The 8,041-nt window shown below is 39.9% G+C and overlaps 1 long non-coding RNA gene across 1 annotated transcript; it reads right to left on the bottom strand.

The window, feature by feature from the left end:
• Positions 1 to 1,523: 1,523 nt before the first annotated feature.
• On the bottom strand, positions 1,524 to 4,257 carry LOC120224688. The gene is made up of 3 exons (XR_005526639.1): positions 4,145 to 4,257; positions 3,249 to 3,658; positions 1,524 to 1,831 (listed from the first exon to the last, which is right to left on the bottom strand). It is a non-coding gene; the product is annotated as an uncharacterized LOC120224688 (long non-coding RNA).
• Between the last annotated feature and the right edge of the window lie 3,784 nt (positions 4,258 to 8,041).

Genomic DNA, 8,041 nt, shown 5'->3' with positions numbered 1-8,041 from the left:
CTAGGTACCTGTCCCCTTTCTAGCCCATTCCTACCCACCTCCTTCCCTCAACCCTTAGTTTAACTTCACTAGAATAAAAGGAACAATTCTATGATTATCTCAATTTTTGCAGAAACAGTTGATAAAGTTCAATATCTATAAATATATTTTTACAAAGCTCTTAACAAACTGAACAAATTATAAATTGAAAGGAAATGCCTTAACTGAGAAAAAGTTATATATCAGAAAACTTATAGCAAATTTTATGCTGAAGGGAGAAACTATACCCTCACTCCCATTAATATTGAAAGTAATGGGGTGCCTGGGTGGCTCAGTCGGTTAAGCATCCAAGTTCGGCTCAGGTCATTATCTCATGCTTCGTGGGTTCGAGCCTGGCGTCGGGCTCTGTGCTGACAGCTCAGAGCCTGGAGCCTGTTTTGGATTCTGTATCTCCCTCTCTCTCTGACCCTCCCCTGCTCATGCTGTCTCTCTCTCTCTCTCTCTCTCTGTCTCTCAAAAATAAATAAAACATTAAAAAAAATATTGAAAGTAAGACAATGCTCTCCCATCATTGCCATCCTTTAACAAGTCCTAGAGGTCTCAGCCAACAGGAATTTATTTTTTTTAAGAGAAAGAACATAGGGGCACCTGGGTGGCTCAGTCCATTGAGCATCTGATTCCTGATTTCGGCTCAGGTCATGATCTCACAGTTTGTAGGTTTGAGCCCCATGTCAGGCTCTGCGCTGACAGTGTGGGGCCTTCTTGAGATCCTCTGTCTCCCTTTCTCTGCCCCTCCCCTGCTCACACTCTATTTATCTCAAAAATAAATAAACATTAAAAATTAAATAAGAGAGGAAAAACATAAAATTTGGAAAGGAAAAGAAAAAAATACCATTATTTGCCAACAATGGAATCATCTATATCAAGAAACCAAATGGAGTTCATAAAATTTTCCTAACTAAAAATCACTACAGCATTTCTCTTTATCACCGATAATCAATAAGAGAATGATAATAGTACTAAATGATTCACAAGAGTGGCAAAAATTATATCCAAGAATGAATTTAAATGATATCTAAGACTTCCATGGAAAACAAACTTTAACTCTTTTAAAGGACATTTTGAAAGAGCTGAATAAATAGGGTAACATTTCATGATCTCAGGTAGGTTAACATCGTATTTTAAAGATACCTATTTTCTCCCAAATAAATGTATAAATTCAGTGCTATGCCAATAAAAATTATAGCTGATCCTTTTGAGAATTTAATAAACACATTCTAAAATGTTAATGAAAGGAGGCGCCTGGGTGGCTCAGTCGGTTAAGCATCCAACTTCGGCACAGGTTATGATCTCGCGGTTCGGTTTGTGGGTTCAAGCCCCACATCGAGCTCTGTGCTGACAGCCAGCTCAGAGCCTGGAGCCTGTTTCAGATTCTGTATCTGTATCTCCCTCTCTCTCTGACCCTCCCCTGCTCACACTGTCTCTCTCTCTCTCTCTCTCTCAGAAATAAAGCATTAAAATAAAATTAAAATAAAATCCTGATGAAAGAATAAGATCTATATACAGCTAAATCTACATGGAAAAAGAAGAGCATAGAAGGGGAACATAACCTACTAGATATTACCACCTTCCCTAAAGCCCCACTAATGAATCTGCATGCTAACAGCTTGACAGCAATAATGGCCACAAGCATGATAGAGGGTGTTCGAGGCTATGATAAAGTAGAACTGTACTCACGGAGGCCAGGACCTCCTGGGATGATCTCAGGAAAACTGACTCCCAGCATGGGAAAAAATAAAACTGGATACTTTCCTAAAACCATATGAAGTGGTGGAAGCCAGATGGTCCAACACTGCAACGTGGAAGGTAAGACGTTTTATACAAGATAATGCAGAAGAAAAACTTTGTATGCTAGGAATGGAGAATAACTTAAACAGAATCCCAAAAGCACAAAACATAAAGTATTATTGAAAAGGATTGTATCACAGTTAAGGAGTTCTGTTCAACCCAAGAACTCTAGAGCAAAGTTAATATTTTGTGCTTATTTAACAAATATTCATACACTGCATACTGTGTGCCAGGCACTGACTTAGGTGCTTTAAAATACTGACTAATTTAATGTTCTCAGCTGCCCTATGAACTGGGTACTATTATTATCCCCATTTTACAGATAAGATGCTGAGCTGCACAGAGGTTAACTGACCCAGTATCCCATAGGTAATGAGCATGGCCAGAAGGTAAACTCAGGCCATCTCGATGCAAACATCTAGAGCCACATTCTTTTTCTTTTTTAAAGCAAGCTCTGTACCCAACGTGGGCCTTGAACTCGTGATCCCAGATCAAGAGTCACACACTCTACCAACTGAGCCAGCCAGGTACCCCTAGAGACACATTTCTTAACTACTATGCTACACAGCCACTCCACAGAGTGGAGACAGATTGGGACAAGATACTTGTTAAGGTATGTCTAAAACATGTCCCCAAACAAAGGACTAATATTTAGACTATGTAAGGAACTCCTGCAAATCAGCAAGCACAGAACAAGGAAGCCCAACAAGAAAATAATGTGCGTGCCAAGTATAGAAATAGGCAATTCACAGAAGAGATCCAAAAGGACTGACAAGCATATGAACGGAATATTCAAATTCGTTATCAGAAAAATGGAAATTAAACAACAAAATATCACATTATACCTATTGGATTGGGAACAACTGAAAAGCGGGACGGGAGACTGCAGGGGGTTAACTGTTCTACCGTAAACCGGTGTGGCCATGTGGCGAACAACCTCATGGTTGTAATTCCACATATGTATATGACCCAGCAATGCAGCACCTGAGTAGTTCTGCCGTAGTCCATTGCACTGCTATAACTGAGCACCATAAACTGGGTGGCTTATAAACAACAAAAATTTATTTCTCACAGCTCGGTAGGCTGGGAAGTCCAAGATCAAGGCACTAGTTGGTTCTGTGCCTGGGGAGAGCTGACTTTCTGGTTCACGGATGGCTGTTTTCTCCCTATGTCCTCACATGGCAGAGGGTTCCGAGAACTCTGCAAGGTCTCTTTCATAAGGGCATCTATTCCATTCCAAGGGTTCTGCTCTCATGATCTAATCATCTCCCTCTGGAGGTGGAGGTGACTAGATCACGATTAGGTCAGAACCTAACCCATAATCACAGTGGGGTTAGGATCTGAACATGTAAATTTCAGAACACAAACATTCAGTCTATAGCAAGTTCTCTTAAATGTCCTAGAAGGGAATGAATATGCACATGTTCATCTCAGTTTGTTGTGGAGTCAGGGAAGTGGGGCGATCTAGGCGTCTGCTTCCAGATGAATCAACATACATCATAAGATCAATATGCGCTGTGGAATCCCATGCAGCTGTGAGAGACTCACACACCAGATGCACACACAGCAGTACAAACAGACCTCAAAAACATCATGTTGAGTAAAAAAAGGAAACAGAATTAGATCTAAAGCACATTACCATTTATGTAAATTTTTAAAACACATGCATGCAAACCATACCAGATGTTTTATAAATTACACTTATACACAGTTTATGCATGAACTATATATTTTATACATTATATGTTTGTTTATAAACAAAAACACAGAGATACAAATCCAAAATAGGGAATAATTGCCTATGAAGGAAGGAATTGGAAGTGGGAAAGGCCTGTAAAAAGGAATAAATAATGAAAATTAGAAAGCAGTGTGAGAAATTGTGCAAAGATAAAGTGCCCTGAGCCAAGAAATGTGATTGACTCAGCCCTCCATGTCTGGGGTTAAAAAATAAAGTCCAAAATTATGAAACACAGGGACTGATCATTTGTTTTACACAATGGATTCATCCATCAGAGGGTCACAAGCTTCCCTTATCTACTTAGATTATTTTGTTTTAAAAATTAGGTTTCCAGTAAAACTATTAAATAATACATTTTTCAAATAGGGCTGCAGGGCATGCCTTTAGGGAGGTTTGGGTTTTTTCTTTTTGAAAAACAAATATATATCAGATTTATTTGCTATCTTTGTCCTAAAAAGTTACTTCGGTCTAATGTTTAGAGCAGTTGGTCTCCAAAGTAGGGTACAGGTGCCTTAAAACTGGTCACAGCAATCTACTAGGGGATGGAAAGAAAGGTTAGAAATTTAATTTTTATCTTACAACATGAAGAAATTGTTTTATGCCATTTGCTCCACGACTGAAGTTGCAGCTCTTGCTTTTTTGACACATCAGACTGTCCTGGGTTGGAAGTAGTGCACAGGAGTCCTGAGCGACCCTGGAAGAGGCAATGTGGGGTTCTCATTCACTCATTTCTTCTGCAATAGCTGCTGTGTGATGCAGTGACATATGCCCAACTAGATCATCTAGCTTGAACTGGATCCACTCTTACAAAATGACCTTAAGAGATTCTTGCAAGAAAACTACAGAGTGCAGATGAGGTTCATCATGCAAGCCCAGTAGAAAACCAGAAAATGACAGAGATGACCCTTTTCCCATCCCTGATACAAACGCTCCATCAGCCACATTCACAAGAAAAACAGTGACAATCTAATCAGCCACAAATATTAAAATAATCAAGGAGATGATTTGAAGAGTGGATTTACAGCCACTCTTAATCTCCCCGAAGTGCTTTTTTTGCTGAGATACTGGCTCATGGCCATCATGATGAGTCAGACATTGTTGTTTCATATCTAAACAAGAATTTAGAGGCAAGGACCGACCTCTATTTGGTCTTCAGCAGTGTTTAAGGTAAGAAAATATTTAATCCACCACTTTTGACTATTTTTAAAATATTTTTTAATCTTTTTTATTTTGAGAGAGAGAGAGCAGGAGCGGCAGAGAGAGAGAGAATCCCAAGCGGGCTCCACAATCAGCTGTCAGTGCAGAGCCCAATGCTGGGCTCAAAGTCACAAACTATGAGATCATTACCTGAGCCAAAGTTGGACGCTTAACGGACTGACCCACCCAGGCGCCCACACACCACTTTTGAAAAGCTCACTGAACTTCATGATAAATTTTAAAACTTCTTTCAAGTCTTCTCATTTCATAGCAACAGACTAACAAACTCACTTACTTGGGAAACATTGTTTTTCCTGCTGAGGAAAAAATATGACTGAAATAAAATATGAAAGCCAATAGCAACAGACTAAACATAATCCTTGTTAGCAGGTACTGCTGAAAAACAGCAGTTCAAATCTTGGTGAGCATTTGAAGGAGGAGGCATCAAAGCAAATTAATTACTTGAGGAAGTTTATTATACAATTAGATGCAAGTACAGATGTCCCTAACATGTCTTGACTTATAGTATTTGTTAGATTCTATTAATAATGCAACGTGCCTTAAAAAGTCTTTTTTTTTTTTTAATGAGCTGTTGAAAGAAGCCCTGGAGATGTACTCACCATTAAATGATATCCTTAAATACAAATAAAGTCTTATGGGAAGACTATGTAAAATGTAGCCATGGAGAGAGCTACTGCTTTAACCAGAATTCTCTCTCTCTCTCTCTTTTTTAATGTAACAAATTCTGGGCTTAGGTTTACAAATAAAGCACCTCACTTGCAATTCATTTGCAGACAAGTTACTGTGGCATAGAAGTGGATGTCACAATGCAAGGGTAAGTGTCGCTGGATGTCTCTGATGTTAGTTTTATAAAAACAAGACCTTTCTTGAGGGTGTTATGCTGAGTGAAATAAGTCAGGCAGAGAAGGACAAATATCATATGTCTGCACGTATAGGAGGATTAGGAGGAACTTAACTGAGGAACAAGGGGGAGAAGAAGCGGGGAAATGGTGGGGGAAAGGGAGAGAGGCAAACCATGAGAGACTCTTGAATGCTGACAAAAACTGAGGACTGATGGATGTGGGGGGAAGGGGGGAGGGGCATGGAGGAGGGCACTTGTGGGGATGAGCACTGGGTGTTATGTGGAAACTAATTTGACAATAAACTATTTGTAAAAAAATAAATAAATAAAAATAAATAAATAAACCAAGACCTTTCAACTTTCATCGCGAGTGATCGTTAAACCTTGTACCACAATGGTTGCCTCTTAAGAGACTTGAGAACTCAACCCTTCTTCTTGTACAAGATGTTCCAAGTTGGCTGATGTTTTCTCTGATGACAAGGGGCACGCAATAGTCTGCCTGACAACAGATTTTATTAAGATATGTAAATGAAAAAGTCTTCAAGGTAACAGTAAAGCTGTAACTAAGAGTGAAGAAAGAACTCTTTTAGAAACAAAGCTGTGTATTGGAGATGGCATTATTAAAATCGAAGTCTGGGTATGTTTGCGTCATTGTGCAACCTAGGTGTGACACTTAACAAAAATCCTGGTGTCTACACACTTTAAAAACTTAGAAACATCAAGAAAATGAAAAGACAACCCAAAGGATGGGGGGGGAGGGAAATATTTGCAAATCATATATCTGATATCATATAACATACTAAGAACACTTAAAAGTAAACAACCCAACTTAAAAATGGGCAAGAGATTTGAACAGACATTTCTCCAGAGAATATACACAAATGTCCAATAAGCACATGGAGACATGTATAACATCATTAGTAATTAAGGAAGTATAAATCAAAACCACAATGAGGTACCACTTCACACAAACTAGGGAGGCTGTAATAAAAAAATATAGTAATAAGAGTCGGCAAAAAAAAAAAAAAAGTAGAGAAATTGGAGCCCTCAAGTTGCTGGTAGGGATGCAAAATGGTGTAGCCACTTTGGGAAACAACCTTCCAGTTACTCTGTGCTGACAGCTTCAGAGCCTGAAGCCTACTTTGGATTCTATGTCTCCCTCTCTCTCTGCCCCTCCCCCAATCATGCTCACTCACTCTCTCTCTCTCTCTCTCAAAAATAAACATTTTTAAAACATTTTTAAGAAAATAAACACACAGTTACCGTATGACCATAGCTGCAGTGTTAAGTATGTGTTGATAAGAATTGAAAACATATGGGGGTGCCTGAATGGCTCAGTTGGTTAACGTCCAACTCCGGTTCAGGTCATGAACTCCCGGTTTGTGGGTTCAAGCCTGGTGTTGGGCTCTGTGCTGACAGATCAGCGTCTGAAGCTGCTTTGGATTCTGTGTATCTCTTTCTCTGCCCCTCCCCTGCTCGCTCGCTCTCTCTCTCTCTCAAAAATAAATAAACGTTAAAAATTTAAAAAGAAAAAGAAAAGCAACCGGGATACCTCATGCCTTCCTGAGCCAGCAGTGTCCTCTCCTGCTGTCTCCGATGTTACAGGACAGGTATTTCTGACACACTGGGGACACACACAACATAGACTCACTATCAGAGCCAGAAGGAAACCCAGCCATTACCCAGTGCTAACTCCCATTTTACACGTAAGGGCAGTGGGGGACCAGGATGGGGGAGTGATGCGCCCAGTTCACACAGATGCACAGACACAAAAGAAATTTCACATGATACAAGCCAGTGTTCCTGAGATGGCCTGTAATTAAGAATTGTGGAAAGGGGTGCCTGGGTGGCTTAGTCCGTTAAGTGTCTGACTTCAGCTCAGGTCATGATCTCACATTCTGTGAGTCTGAGCCAGGGTCAGGCTCTTTGCTGACAGCTCAGAGCTCTGAGCCTGTTTCGGATTCTGTGTGTGTGTGTGTGTCTCTCTCTCTGCCCCTCACCTGCTCACCCTCTGTCTCTCTCACTCTTAAAAATAAACATAAAAAATTTAAAAAAAAAAAGAATTGTGGAACAATAATAATAGCTCATCAAGAACTTTCCCCATGCCACATATTATCTAAAGCAATGTTTTCAAACTCTAAGTCATGACCTGATATTCCTGAGAAAACTCTTTAGTAAATTGAAACCAGGATAAAGTACAGACTAGAATAGGATCCATCGAAGTACGTCACTTAGAGCGCCTGAGTGGCTCAGTCTGTGAAGCAAACGACTCTTGATTTCTTTTTTTTTTTTTTTTTGCAAATAGTTTATTGTCAAATTAGTTTCTACATAACACTCAGTGCTCATCCCCAAAGTGCCCTCCTTCATGCCCATCCCCCCCTCCCCCCTACATCCATCAGTCCTCAGTTTTTGTCAGC

This window comes from Hyaena hyaena, unplaced genomic scaffold (genome assembly GCF_003009895.1).
Source record: "Hyaena hyaena isolate Hyena2069 unplaced genomic scaffold, ASM300989v1 scaffold_1222, whole genome shotgun sequence".
In the NCBI taxonomy this organism is placed as follows: Eukaryota; Metazoa; Chordata; class Mammalia; order Carnivora; family Hyaenidae; genus Hyaena; species Hyaena hyaena.
This window is presented reverse-complemented; position numbering and strand designations above follow the sequence as displayed.